General features: G+C 34.8%; 1 protein-coding gene across 5 annotated transcripts in view; it reads right to left on the bottom strand.

The window, feature by feature from the left end:
- The window catches only part of Dgkb (diacylglycerol kinase beta), a 700455-nt gene that overhangs the window by 458227 nt on the left and 226490 nt on the right, over positions 1-15738 (bottom strand). The gene's annotated exons all lie outside the window — the stretch shown is intronic.

The following is a 15738-nucleotide window of genomic DNA, read 5'->3' as shown; positions in this document are numbered from 1 at the left end:
TTAGGAACATATTTCCATATACACGTACATGTATGCATATACTAACAATTAATGAAAGATAGACCATGCATTGGAAGCAGAGGAGGAGGAGTACTTAAGAGGCTTTGAAAGGAGGAAAAGCAAAGCAGAAATGATATGTTGTGACCTCAATTTTGTAAAAAATGGAGAAGAATTTCTACATATTTTACTCTTGAGTTTCACTTTATTTTGATCTCAGTATCGTTCATTGTTCTATGCTCTCATCATGTACTTTTAAATATTCTAATAAAATTTTTATTTAAAAAGTTTCACAAAAATACATAGGCACCTGCACACACTACATGCACACACAGAGAGATGGTTTTTACTATGATTAATTCACTGTTTCTGCTACTAATAAGCATCCAAGAGCAACACATTAATGTCTGATGGGAACATCTGCATATGTATCAGTTGAGTCTAATGGAAGAGAAAGTGGATGACGCCCAAGCAGGAGGAGAGAGGAGAGAATCCACGTACCTAGAGCTGACATAACAGGTTAATACCTATCATCTGCTACCCACAGACATCTAACACACTATCTGTTGTGCCTGCTCTTCCTCTTCATAAAATACTGCTAGTTCTAGAATTCTCTTACTGTATTTTCAGTGCAGCACTGCTTTTCAGGATTAGTATAGATAATGAAAGAATACTGATAATAATATTTACAGTCAGAGCTTAGTTTTCCTTTTCATCATCCTTTGAAAAAACCTTTAAGGCAAAGTATGATAGAATCCGTTCTGATCTTTTGTCCATCTGAATATCCACTGATCTCATGCCAGAGCATTTTCTAACCAGATTAAAGTCCAGCTCTGTGTTCACTTTAGGTACAATTGAATTGAGTCAGAAATTTACACTGACTGCCAGTCAACCTTATCATGAACTTTCATTATGTGCTTGTAATTAATTGGGCCCAGCGAACAATATCAGTACTGAGTTATAGCCTCTTTTCCCCTGACCATATAATTAGAATATAATTACCCACAGGATATCAGGATGATGCGGAACCTTTCCTCTAAATGCGCCCTCATTAGGAAATAAGTCTCAATGTACATTTATTCAATCAGTGTGAATTAATTAAAATGTTACTGAAATAAAAGAGGGTAGCAATAAAGAGTGGCTGGCATCTATTAGGAGACTACCACTTGAGATCTGCATGCACAGTTTATGTTCAAACCCATTTAGCATGAGTAGGAACTTTGGCATATAGTAGGAGCTACAAGCACTGTACTATGAAATCTGACTAAACAAATGTTTTTGAAAAGCATTTATTAGACAGTGCCTAAAATATCTTCAATGTTTGGGTAAGCCTCTAAATACACCACTGTCTTCTGAAAATTCCATAAAGATGTTATCATGAACTTGAATATATTTGTGCACAAAATCATTTTAATTTTAAAGTGTCTAGGCAACTATTTATACTCCCTATACTCATTTACAAATATAGATATTAAAATAAATATTTGTACTTATAAAGCTTGTGAAATAATGATTGAAAACTCCTGGACTTAGAAAAGTATAAACTATTTTTGTCTTTTAATAAAACAAACCAAACCACTTAACCTAGCTTAAGCTATTTCAATACCATATTTTCTTTAAGCTGAACATATGTATCCACCTAAGAATATATTCCTTTTTAAACGATGCATATTATATCATACCACACATTCAGATTATATAAAACATGGTAAAAATAGTAAATGCATAAGGAATCTGAGGGACATGTGATGCTTCCCACAAAAGAGTGTGAATTTATATGAAAATAATCTACCTACATTCTATTTATTCATGTTTCACTAATGCAAGGGTTATGGTCCATTTCAATAAAATTGTATCAAATAAATAAATTATCCTTAAATGAATATTTAGGATTTCAAATAGAATAATGTCATAAATCAGAATTTTTTAAAGATCTATGTGCAACAAATTAATATATATTCATTTTTCAAGCTTTATGTTTTAAAAATTGGATTTAGAAATAGATTTCATAAAACTGAGTTCTGTTATTAGAATTTGACACTCATATAAAAAGACAGACATATACTGATTTTGAATGAAAATTTTGGGTCAGCAGTAGGATAAATTGCTGTTTTCCATATGCTTTTTAGGAGTAAACTCCAATCAGTTTGTAAATAATCCTTTTAGTTTTCAATAATATTTACTCTATAACATTATATTTGTGTGTACATGTGTGTGAGTGTGTGTATGCATATGTATATGGTAGGAATATATGTTTTACTTATATTCTAGCATAAATTACACCCAGACATAAGATGCATCTTGTTGGAAACTAAATAATGAAATGAACAGTTGGACAACTCTATAACAAACAGGTAGAGGCATGTTCTTTTCAAACACAAAAATGTTTTTAGTATTTTAATAATGAAATGCATATTCAACCATATTTTTTCATAGCATGCTTGGGGAAGAAAAATTAAAATTAAAGGAATATGGTAGCGAACCACATGGAACATGGAAGAAGAGTGTTTCTGACATGTCAAATAGCATAGAGAGTTAGAAAGGATTTCTAGTGAAGTCCCTTGGCAGCCCAGTGCTCATCTGTGGCTCCCTCCAGGAAGCACCTACACCTAGCACACAAGCTACTGAGAGCTCCCAGCCCTGTTTTCTGGAGAATCGTTCTTTGTTCACAGGAACAGAATCTCCCAGGAATGTCCCTGGTCTCAGAGATCACTGAAATTGGTCACTGGCATCCATGATCTATCGCAGTAATCAGAAAGGCCTGACCCTGGACTTCAGGTAGTTCTGAGAAATTCTGTGGTATGACACTTTGCCCCTAATTCCCCAGTGAAGTTTTGACCCAGGCTAACTGTCCCTCTGAGCACATTCTCGACAACTTTGCTCTGTGTTTCTACTTCTCTGCTTTTCTCGAAAGACTTTCTTGTTTCCCTCCAAAGAGCTTGCTTTCCTTCATAATCACATACAGCCAAATCCCTCATTTGTGCCACCCTACCTCAAACATTCAAATTAATTTAATATGAGTTAGAAAGATTTCAGATTCAGAAGGAAGACTGATGTGGGCTGAGAAGGAAGAAAGACAAACCTTTGAGAATGGTTCCACACATCTGAGTACACTTGTAGCAACTCTCAAGAGACAGATTCGTGTGCAAACACCGGAAAGGCCTCTGCCCACAAGACATGATGGCTGTTCTATGAGGTTGGACTCTCAAGCACACGATGGCACTGAGAAGAAACGTGAATGGCTAGAGGTTTTGTTTCTTCTATTTAAATTACAGTGTAAACATAGGAAAGATTATGGTAGGTATAATAAATTAAGAAAAATAATTAGTCACAGAAAGAGAGAAGGTAGAGAATGCTAGAATGAAAAGAGGAGGCACATAAACACGTAAAATCCATGGGTATGGAAGAAAAATAACCGAAGGAAATGATTTGAAAAACACTTGTGGATGGTATAGAGCAAGCTTACTATAGAAGAACGGAGAAGGTTTCTGAACAGTAGTCCTTTAGGATTGGTGTAGCTCAGATAAATAAAACTAGAAATGCTACAGCTCTTGAGAGTGTGTTTTAAGGTTTCTCTTGCTATGATAAAACACTGTGACCAAAAGCAACTTGGGCATGAAAAGGTTCATTTTAGCTTACAACTCTCATGGCAAATTCCTTTGCTGAAGGAGGCCAGAGCAGTAACTCCAGGCCTAAACTTGGGTGCATGGACTAAAGCAAAGGCCTCAGAAGAGCTCTCTCTGCATGTTACCTTGCTCCTCAAGACTTGCTCAGCCTGCTTTCTTATACAACTAAGGACCACCCTAATTAAGAAAACACTCCACAGGCTTTCCCACTGGCCAGAGTGGTGGAGACATCTTCTTTGAGGCTCCTCTTTCCAAATAAACCTAGCTCTTGCCTAGTGGAAGAAGCAAACTAAACAAACAACTACCCAGGAAAAAGGGTGAGGAAAAGAAGGGAGACCTGGTTTTATCATCTGGATTTGACTGCAAGGAGGGGGCCTAGACGCCCCCAACAAAATTACCACACATCCTGGGTAAACAGTAACACAAGTTGACCTAGGCAACAAAATGGGAATGAGCTAGAGATCCCTGGACTATACAAAAAGGAATATATGGAACAACTTACATATGCATGCTCCTGTCCTTAGGTTTCCAGAAAAAAAAAAAAATACAACTAACACTGAATGTGGAAGACGGCATGGCATGGACATGAATCCTTTGTGATCTCCCCTCTCTCAGAAAGAAACATTAACTCCAGAGATTATGTTTGCTAGGTGGAATCTATCCTTTTATGCCTAATGGCTTTCAGACAGTCTGGTTTAGGCTGCATTCACCATCTTAAACTTAAGAGATGACAGTAATGCAAAGTATTAATTTCTGATGTTATTAGATCAGGATGTCTGTCCTGCCCACCACAATCACCCCAGGAAGAGGACAAGCAGAAAAATAATAGAGAAGTTAAACTATCAGGACATTGTCATGCCATAGTTTGTAGCAAGTGCCTTGTCGATGTTTTTCTAGAAGAGTCACTTGACACACATTTGATGACAATGGACAATTTTAGCAATTATATGAATTTTATGAAGGATTCCTTTTAGATACAGTGTACCACAGTAAGTTTTTACCCTGACTTAAAAATTTTAATATTTACCATTTAAAACTATTTTATTTTATGATTTGGCCTACATTTTAAAACTCTTTTTTTTTTTCTTTTTAGAAAAAAAATGGGCTATAAAAATGGTGTTATTAGGAAATTAAATATTTAATTCATTTGGACAATTGGAGGTTAGACATGACATGGAATGTAATTTCCTTTTGAGTGTTCCATGTAGTTACATAATAATCTCAGCACGGCTGACGCTCTAGGAAATGTGACATGAGGTTGCACACTACATCTCATTATTACACATGACTCAATGTGTCTTGATACTTTCCATTGGGTCTTAATATCTAGGCCCAATCCACAGTATTTAATCAAGGTACTGTTAACAAGAGAAAAATATTATAATAGCTCTTCCTCTTTATTCTTTTCAATTTAATGTGCTTGAGTACATTTTCCTTTCCAAGTAACTTTGGAATAATTCCATGAAGCAAGAAAGAATTGTATAGGAATTGCCTGAAGGAGATCAGTCAAATTGAAGACACGGATTTCTTTTTTCGGTTTGATGTTTTTCTCAATGTACTTAAAAATAAGCAAACCCTTTAGTTTTATTTCTTATTCTTAGGAATAGCATAATACCTTCCTTGAATGATATTCTTCTGGAATCCAGGACACTCTCAGTGCTCCTATGCATTAGTGGGGGATAGTTGCCCTCCATGGTGACTGTATATTACTCTGATGCTAGTGCACTTTGGCTTATTTTTTCTCTCCTCCTTTCCATCTTTATCCTTCAGCCTCTAGTCCTATGTTTCAACTGTGTTAATTTGGAGTAGAATCCTTCATTAATGTCCTTTATCAGTAAATATTGCAATTGTTATTTCTTCAATTGTATGCAGTGAATCTTCAGGCATGCACTCTATGTCAAATCTACGCAATTTGCTACTTCCTTGTAGCTGCAGAATTATGACTAGCTTTGACAATGCTAAAATGAACTTTAGCCATAAGCCATCATTCAACATCTAGATTTAACAATTGTTATAAAAATGCACAACAAAAATGCAGGAACAAGACTTCCATGTTGCACTGGCTGTTGTGGTACTGATGAGATACAAGGCAAAGCCTAGCCCTGCCATATTGTGATCTCAGAATGGCATAAAAACAAAACTCTAAACACTACCAAACTTGGATCTTTCATTCTTTTCTAAAGCTACTAAAACCAAAGGTTGGGAAAATACAAACAACCACTGTCAAATTGTCTACATTTTGTGACAGAAATCTCTAGTTCTCAGTCAATTTTGGTATGATTTACTCATGCTTCTGATGCATATTGTATTCTTCTGTGACCTCCCTTACACATTATTTGCAATTACTTGTAGAATAGCCGAGATCATCCATCAGTATGCAAACCCACATCCTTATTTTTGAACCACAAACACACGTGAGTTTTTTGTTTCATTTGAATTTATTCTAAGTTTTTCATCTTGTTAGGGTTGTAAATCCCTTTGATATGTTTATGTATGGGTACAGATTTTTGATTTCCATTAGATTTTATCTTCATCAAACTTCCAAATTATATTTTACTGGCACTGGGTTTTGGCTTTTCTATGAGCTGCGATAAACTTTCCATGGCACAGTTTGTTTCCTTAAAAAGAGTTATAACTTGCAGTATCTACTACTATATTTTAAGTAGAAACCATGATAGAAACTTATAGAAATATTGTCATAGTCCTATTAAAATAAACACAAAAATCGAACTCTATGATTTTAGGTAGAAACAAATATAACTCAACATAAATAATGACCCCTTTCTTTAAAAATGACGTCCTTGTGTGTGTGTGTGTGTGTGTGTGTGTGTGTGTGTGTGTGTGTATTATCTCACAACAGCATACAAATGGTTCCCTTAGAATATAGCAACGTTACTCTAACCAGGACAATGTAATGAATTGTGGTCGATCTCACAGCATAGATGATGTAATAATTATATAGTGTCATTTTGTGTTGCCCTCTTTCCTATGATACGTATTTTAGTATTGTATATGAGGAATATACCAAGCTAGAAACAAATGTAGGCCTATTTTATATACACCATAATACTCTAGTGCTCTGTACTACTCACTGGGATTTGAATGCTACAATTTAACATTAACCATCTAAAAATTAAATAAATACAAAGCAACTTTCCTTTATGAATAATACTATGAAACCAAATCTTTAAGAGTTTCAAAATATAGAAAAAATGAGATTCCTTTTGCCTATCATTACCATGATGACAATTATGAATTGACCTATAATGAATATTAATTAAATGAATATTAAGTAATGACACTGATGAAACATTTATTGAGTACTGACATTGTACTTTATCCCCATTCTTTTGACAAAAAAAAGGTGAAGAAGAAAACTACATGGGTACAAATTGTAGGTAGGTTATGCAAAATATTTCAAGGCGACACATGAGTTCAGTGGCTATCACTTAAGGTGAAAGCCGTGAGTGGAAAGGCAGTCTAAAGCTAAAATGTGACACCCAGAGCAGCAATCCCCAACCTCATTCAAGTCTTCACACCTCCCCGCCACACACTGCAGCTAGGAAAGCTCAAGAGCTCACAGAGGCAAGAAAGTTACAGACCGTTCACAAGTTTCAGAACTGAAGGGAATTCAGATGTACATCTCCTATCACCGGCTGATGCTCAGCATTGGGCTTGTCATTATTAATTCTCACTTGTGTGAGGTAGGTGATAGGTAGACGCAAAAAGATCCCATAATAACCGAGCTGTGAAGAAGACTCGCATACCGTATTCACTCCCTAACAGACCTCCTGACATTCTGTGCAGTAGTGACTTAGCTTAACACATGCTCTAAGGAAGACTTCACATACCCTCTGCTATTTAAGATGTAATCACCATATTTACAATGTATAATTTAGAATTCTCAAAATTGTGGAAGAGTGAGAGAGATCGGAAGAGGGGAAGTTAATGTGGCATATGGTTCTCTGAGGGTGTTATACGTCGGACTACGTAGAGAGCTGCTTCAGTAACACCATAATTGGCCACATTACAGAGCTAACACTGACGAAGAAAGAGGTAGAATCGAGACCATTTGACTCAAAGACGAAGAATATTCATAGATCCCCAATTCCCCAAATAATTTTGTTTCCCTTTCTGTGATCTAAGAAGTTTCACTGTTTATCTTGTTGGCATTAGTATAAACTCCACTACTAAAACTTTTAAGATACTACAACGTGAGAATTTATACCAGAAAGAATGTCTCAATTGTCTAAAATTAGAAAAATTGCTTGGTATATCAATTCTTTTTTTTTCTTTCTTTTGTTTTTTTGTTTGTTTTTGTTTTTCAAGACAGGGTTTTTCCATGTAGTTTTGGTGCCTGTCCTGGTACTCGCTCTGTAGCCCAGACTGGCCTCAAATCCACAGAGATCCTCCTGGCTCTGCCTCCCGAGTACTGGGATTAAAGGCGTGTGCCAACACTACCCAGCAATATATATATATATATATATATATATATATATATATATATATATATATATATATATATTCTTTAATATGGCATCTCTTCTTGTTGATGGATATTGCTTTGATTATGCCTTCCAGTTAAATGTAGAAGTTTAAATGGAGATGACATGATTGTTGAAGCTAATTTAGAATTTAAAATTTATTATTTCTGTCAATACAAGGTGTCTATTTCAAATATTTCAACTATTATGCCCTGTGTTCTGGATGTGTTTGTAGTACAGAAAGCACTAAAGCTCTGTAAATTATAGTCATTTATAGGATGAAACAGGATGTGACAGTGATACTTTGTACTGGTGGTTAGAAGTCAGGAGAGTGTGTTCTTTCTGAAGAAATCCATTAAAGGATTTACTTATAACTAAATAAGGAATAGGCAAGGAGGTAGCCACAAACAGTGCATACTTTAGATGTGCTTAGTTAAAACATTATTTAGCTAATCCTCATAATAATTCACAATACATGGAAATATATTTAATTATATCTATTTAAATATTAAAGCAGCATGTCACTTGACATATCTAATTTAGTTACAAAAACATAAAAAAAGAAGATCTAAGTACCAAAGAGGTTATTTATTATATGGTCCTTTTATTTTACTGAATTTTAAAGATCTAAAATTTATGACTTTTTAGACTTTATGAATATTTTGTTATTTTACAATACAAGTTTAAAATTAAATTTTTAAATTCTAGTGTAATCCTGCAACAGATGATATAAAGTAATCATTTTCTAAATGCTAGGTATATTTTAAGTCAGTTTTCATGAACTATCACATCTTTCTATTTTCCAAAGGGAAATTGGGAAAAATGTCACTAACTAATGTGGCATAATAAAGTGGTGCCTGTCAGGACGCAGATGCAGATTACTCAATGTGTGTGGTCTGGAGTGGTAGTTCCACTTACCCTTCCACCTGCAGTGGAGGAGCAGTCATGTGCTTAGATGAAATTTAGGCCTTTAACTTATCTTACATTTTAGGGGGTATGTGTTATAATCCTGTAATATAATATCTATAGATAATTTGTATCATGTATTTTCCCAATGAGTGATGACAAAAGGTCCACTTATAAATGTTTATAGACAAAGCATATACATATTTATTTCAAGTGTTTGTTTGGATCTCCTAGCCTTTTGAATTGGATTGTTTGCTTGTTAATAATTTTTTATTATTTACACAGTATTTCACATGTATGTGTGTATAATCAGTATGTACATATATATAATCAGTCATTCTGGGACTTTTTTTTGAGCTGAGGATCAAACCCAGGGTCTTGCGCTTGCTAGGCAAGCGCTCTACCACTGAGCTAAATCCCCAGCCCCTATTTCTGGAACATTTTGAAGGAAATGTCGTTCTCTTAAATTCAGGGTTCTCACTTAAATTTCACCATCTCATTAAAGATCCTGACACCACTGTCCAAATGTTCCTTTTTACCCTCAATCTTCTATGTCCCTCTTTTTACAAAAGTTTCTCTGGGTGGTGATCTGTGGCCTATGAACTAGTTGCATCTTCTTTAGTCACTCTGCTTGTAACACTCAAAAAAAAAAAAAAAAAAAAAGGTTGTCAACATTCTCAGCCACTACTAGTTCTGTAGTTCCAATAGAGAAGACTCTTGGCTTCCAGCTAAAAATACTCTTCTAGCATTGATATGGAGGCCCACAAAATCTAATAATTCTACCATCTCCCTCATCTGTCACTGACTTAGAGTGATCATTGTTACAAGGCCTCAGAGTTATGTTAGGAACAGCATCCAATAAACTATTCTCAGAGTTCCTTAACTTTCAAATACATAGTAAACACACTGTACACCCAGATCCATGGCTGCAGATTTCCTAACCATCATATGAATTAATTCAACATGACATTAATTCCAAAATTCTCTCTGCTAGAATCTTCTTCAACTTCTCTTACCTCTTCAGCTGTAGATGTCTTTTGGCTGGGCATATCACAGCCCCACATCAGTAAAACAGTATCTCCCCTCCACATGTAAGTTTATATAACATCACATAGCTAACAAGCTTTTCATTTTACAAAACAAAGCTAATCATGAAATGACTATTTCTATTAAATAAACGTATCTTCTTGACAAGGAAAACACATCTTTCTTTCTCTTGTAACATGTCTGTTCTGCAGTGGGGAGCTGAAACAAGGGAGGGTAATTAGGATAGGAAACTGTGCAGATACCAGAACAGCTGCAGTGGAAAACACTGACATTTGAACTGTTGTAAGAATGTGGAATGGCGGAATGGCATTTCTGATGAGAAATACTAACACTAACCAGCATCTCTACTGTAACTCAACTCTTGCATTATAGGTGCATACCAAAAGGAAATGAAGACATGCCCAAAACAGACATGTTCATTGTCATGAGACGAGGTAATGTTAGCTGCATAACTCCAAGTACACGGAGCATTCCCGAATGTGCCCCTTAAGAGGGCAAATGTTATGGCCTATGCATCTTATTTCAATAGCTGTTTTCATCAAAATAGCTAAGGAATAATAGCATACAACTACGCATCTGAAGTTATTCTTTTGTGCTTTGCATGGTGTGATAAAGATGACATGAATGTCATTTCATATTAACTAAGCTCAACACCCCTGGTATTCATGGTGAATACTATCTCCAAAAACTGAGTTATACATGTTACAAGGGATAAAACTTCCACTAAAGGAAAGTAACAATAACAAAAACATCTAGTTAATGATTATTTTGTGTGAGGTACACTGCTTTTCTTTAGAGAAATATTAAAATTTTAAAGAAGGTAATAGTGTAGATTCATTCCTGGTATAGTCATGAGGGGCCACAGGGTAGAAAAGTTTCAGTGGCCACTAGTTTGAACAGTTTAACAAATTCTCTAAACAGAACTTTATTTTGTTTAAAAGATGAGCCTTTAAATAGTTAATGGGTGTAATATTCAATGTATTTACTCCATTATACAAAAATGACCTTTAATTCTTGCTTAGCAAGGCAGGAGGAATCCTCAGATGAAGTAATTTCACCTGATTTATTAACATATACAAGACTGCAGAAGCTTGAAAGAACAGGTGTACTTTGAGAATTACAAGTAGTTCAATTATCCTTGATTTCCAGTGTCTAATGTGGTTTGCAAGAGACTGGGTGGGTTGATTCAGGTAAGAACTTTATTTACCATAGAAGAGAACTTGGAATTCAAATAAGGAAATTTTTGCAATTAATTTATGCATGAAAGAGATATTTCATGTTTTCATTTTAGACTGTAGACCCAGAAAGCAGCTTAGAGATGTATGGAAAGGAATCCATCTGTTCGGTAAGGATGCCACAGGGTTAGTCAGTCCCAAGGGAAAAATTGTCACGGATGCATGGGACATAAAAAGACAAGATTATAAATGTTACAATAGCAGACTCAGGGGTTAACTTGCAATTTATGGCGAGGAATACAAGATAAGAATTGTGAATATTGTCTCAGATAAGACACACAGGAAGATTGGCCTGGAATCTGGAAAAAGGTAGAGAAATTGATTCTGTGCATTTCTGGAGTGGTAATACCTGGTTTTTGCTCCTGTGTCATCCTTTTATCTCCCTCTGTAGTGGTGTTTTCTCTGACCATGGCCTTGGGCTATAGGACCCAAAGGAAGCAGTGCTTCCTGCTGCCTTGTAGGTGACCTCTTAAAAGAGGGGGAGGGTCACATGCCCCTTCTCCCTGCTCCTGCCTGTGATGTAATTTGCTCCTGGTCAGATCAGGGGATGACTTCAGCTGTCTACTTGTGCTGTATTTGTGAGTGTATTTCCTCAATTTACCTTAATAAATTCCCCCAATACTTCTTAAACAGACTCCTGTGGATTGACTGTTTTATCCTTCATTGCTCTATTTACTTGCATATAAACTTAGAACAATTACTATCTTTAGTTTATGAGCTCACTGTGATTTTCAAATAAGTTTGTACTTCTTATTACCAATAATTCTACTCTTTCATAATTGCTATTTCTCTCTCTTTCATTATTGTTACCTAATGCCATTAACCCTAACTCTAAGACTCACCCGGTCCACAGTAGCCTCCAATGTACCATTCTCTCTCATTTCCCTGATGAACCAAGGTTACTGTTTTTAAGTAATTGTTGTGCAGACATTTTAAAGCCCCCAATTCTCTCTATTCACCTCATATGGAATAAGATGACAGAAATATTTATGCGGGGCTTGACTTTTCTGCTCTTGGAATTGGAATGTACCTAGAAATAAATATGATGGAATGTTTAACTAGAGAACCACGTTCATTCCAGCTTCCTAGCCATGTGCTAAATGCAGGATGTTAACTAGAGATGATTGCCTCTCACTCCTTGGTAGTTATACTGGGTTTGTTTGATCTCTTTAGTTTTTGTCTTACTGGGTGACTTTAGAATTAACTTCTAGCCACTCTTCAGACTTCTTACAGATTTCGTAACATCCCCACTTGCAAGCAAGGATCCAACTCCCTCTCTCCAAATATGTAAATTCTGTACCTTTGTCCCATCATAGCAGACAAATACTTTATTACAAATTATAAATCATATCACTCCTTATCTGGGCAAAATCTTCTGACAAATTCTAATATAATTCAGAATAAAATGCAACTAACTTATAATAGTCTGACCACCCTACACAGTACGAAATGTCCTTCATTTGTATAATTCTTCCTCTACACACTCTGGTCCAGCTATTAATATCCTTCATTGTCTTTTCTATATGTCCAGTATCTCCTGCCTCAGAGATTATGTTCTTGCTAGACTTTTATTAAGCCCTGTCCCCAGAAAGTCATATGGTGTCTCCTTCAAATCCCTTTCTTCAGTGAACTCCTTCTTATATGTAGATTCAGAATTTCTTCTATATGATTTTATTTTGTTCTCTACTAAGAATATTATACATATTTTTGTTTGGGTATGTATAAGATATAAAAATAACATTTTAATATTATTTAATAAAATAAATTGGAAAATATTACATTGTACTGAAGTCTTGCACTAATCCCAAAAATCCTGACCAAATCTAAAAACTGAAGTTACTCAGAGTTAATTTTTACAAATAAACCAAAAGCCCAAGGAAGCAAATAGATTCCAAAACAGACTCTTTTCTCTAAAAAAAAAAAAAAAAAAAAAAATAGTTTGCCTCTGTCAATACAATGAAAAAGGTCCCTTTATTTTAATGCTTATTTTTTAAGCATGATAGTAAAATTTTATTCTTCTGTCAGTGTATTACTTGTTCTTATAAAATATCCCACTGTGTACTTCATTTAGGACCTTCATCCTACTCTGTTGGAAGGAGAACATCATGATTAATGAATCACAAATAAAGGCAAATAATGACTTTGTTGTGATTTTATTCTTGAATTATATCAATACTAGAGATCATCAAATGACCTACTCTTCTGGGAATTTTTTTTATGGTAATGGCACCTGAAATCTAGTCCCTTTATAATTTTTCAATGTCCTGTATAGCATTATTATTTATAGATATCACCCTTGAAATTGCACCTCTAAATTGACAATTTCCATGTAATTGGGATTTTTCCTCCTTTTGGACAACAGCTCTTTATCCCACTTATAGTATCTACTGCTATGATGAAACCATGACCATCAGCATGACTGGAAGAAATGGGTTTATTTGGTTTCTACTCACATATCATCATGCATTACTAATGGAAGTCAGGGCAGGAACTGAATGAAACAGGGCCAAACCTTGGAGTCAAGAATGATGCAGAAGTCATGGAGAGATGCTGCTTATTGTCTTGTTCCACATAGCTTGCCCAGACTGCTATCTTATTGAACCCAGTCAAGGGGAGGCACTACCCACCTTGGCCTGTGCCCTCCCACATCAATCACTAATCAAGAAAATGCCCTACAATCCTGCATACTGCTTGATCTTACCAAGAAATATTTTCAATTAAGGCTCCCTCTTTTTCAATGACTCTAGCTCGTGTCAAGCTGACTTATAACTAGTCAGCACAACCCTCTTCTCCTTCCCCAACTCTTGGTAACCATTCTTCTGTTCCCATGTGTTTTAGTACAGCCACGGGTCAAATAGTTTGCTTACTTATATTACTCTTGACCATTTTATCACCCAAATAGAAGGTGAGATCTATGAAGGCAGTGGTTTGGTTTTTCCTTTTCACTATTTGATACTACAGGAAATATTCTTTGACACTCAATAATGCTTGCTGAATGAACTAATACTTTTAACACAGCATCTGCTGTAGTATATGAACTCAGTAAATAAGCACTAGTGTTACTACATTAATTAATAATAATATGCTGAATGTGCTACAACGAACACAGGATGGAACTTTTAGGTTATAGTTCTGCATGTCCATGGTTAGCACAGGAAATAAAATCAACCAGAGACATAAGTTCCCTTTAGGAAGAGTAGTAAATGTGTAAACCATTGACACAAGAAGCCAGACCCAAATGATACACCAATAACAGGCAAGTGTCATCATAACTCCTGGAAAGATGATAGGGGAAGAGCCCCAAGAATAAGAAAGGAATTAGTGAGGCATAATGAAAGTCATTTAAATGTAGATAATGTTTTGCCTCAGGGAGGAACATATTTCAGAATAGACCATAGTCAAATGAGTCAATGATTCAAATGTTGAGATACAAAACATGATAGCCACCATATAAATATTTGATGATACAAAAAGAACTCTTCAGAATCAAAAGTATTCAAATGTAGCAATGAAAAATTTTTCCTAGATTGTTGGAAGGCAGGAATATTTATGAGACACATGTTACTAAGCCTTCAATTTCCCAAAGAAAGAAGTAATAGAAAAATAAGACTAAGTCTCATGGTTGACATTCTGTGACACATCCTAGCAAGAATGGTCCTTACTGAACAGGGTATCCCAACTGAATCTTGATGGTAAAATATATATATATATATATATATATATATATATATATATATATATATATATATTTGGCTTTTTGTGGAAATTAAAACTTCATGTCAAGGATGCATCTAAGTCAAGTAAATTGCAATATTTTTAAAGTAAAGAAAAATAATGTAAAAATTCTATAATCCTTTCATCTCTATAAAAGCATAAAGGTAACAACAAATTAATTTAAAATCTGAAGTATTTTATGAGTCAGTATTTAAAATTAATTTTATTACACACATTCAACAAATACTACATCGAAACAAATTAAAAATTAGTTAACACTATCCAGCAATATGAACATATTTTCTTTTCTTTTAGTAATTTGACAAAATAAAGAGTTTATAATAACTTTGCAAGTAAAGGTATTTAAAACGCCATCAGCATTTTTTCAGATAATCACAAAATGAATCATAAGTGGGTGAAAATTGAGTAATTTGATTAATTTCTCAGTTGACCTTTACAAAAGTATTTGTCTAATATTTCTTAGTTATTGTACTTTTGTTATACAAAACCAAAGTTCCAGCATTTAATTTCCATGATGTTCTTGAGACTGAGATGTATGCTATACAAAGTAGTTTGTTTTGTGAAATAGCCTTCCATTTAGAAATAATTTTGGATTCTGAAAATGAATATTGTCTTTGCATGCCTATTTCTATCTTTATTAAGAGCTTTCATTTTTCATTTCTATATTTATTTAATTAGGAAATTAATCTGCATGAAGTAAAATTTATT

Source organism: Onychomys torridus, chromosome 14, assembly GCF_903995425.1.
Source record: "Onychomys torridus chromosome 14, mOncTor1.1, whole genome shotgun sequence".
NCBI lineage: Eukaryota > Metazoa > Chordata > Mammalia > Rodentia > Cricetidae > Onychomys > Onychomys torridus.
This window is presented reverse-complemented; position numbering and strand designations above follow the sequence as displayed.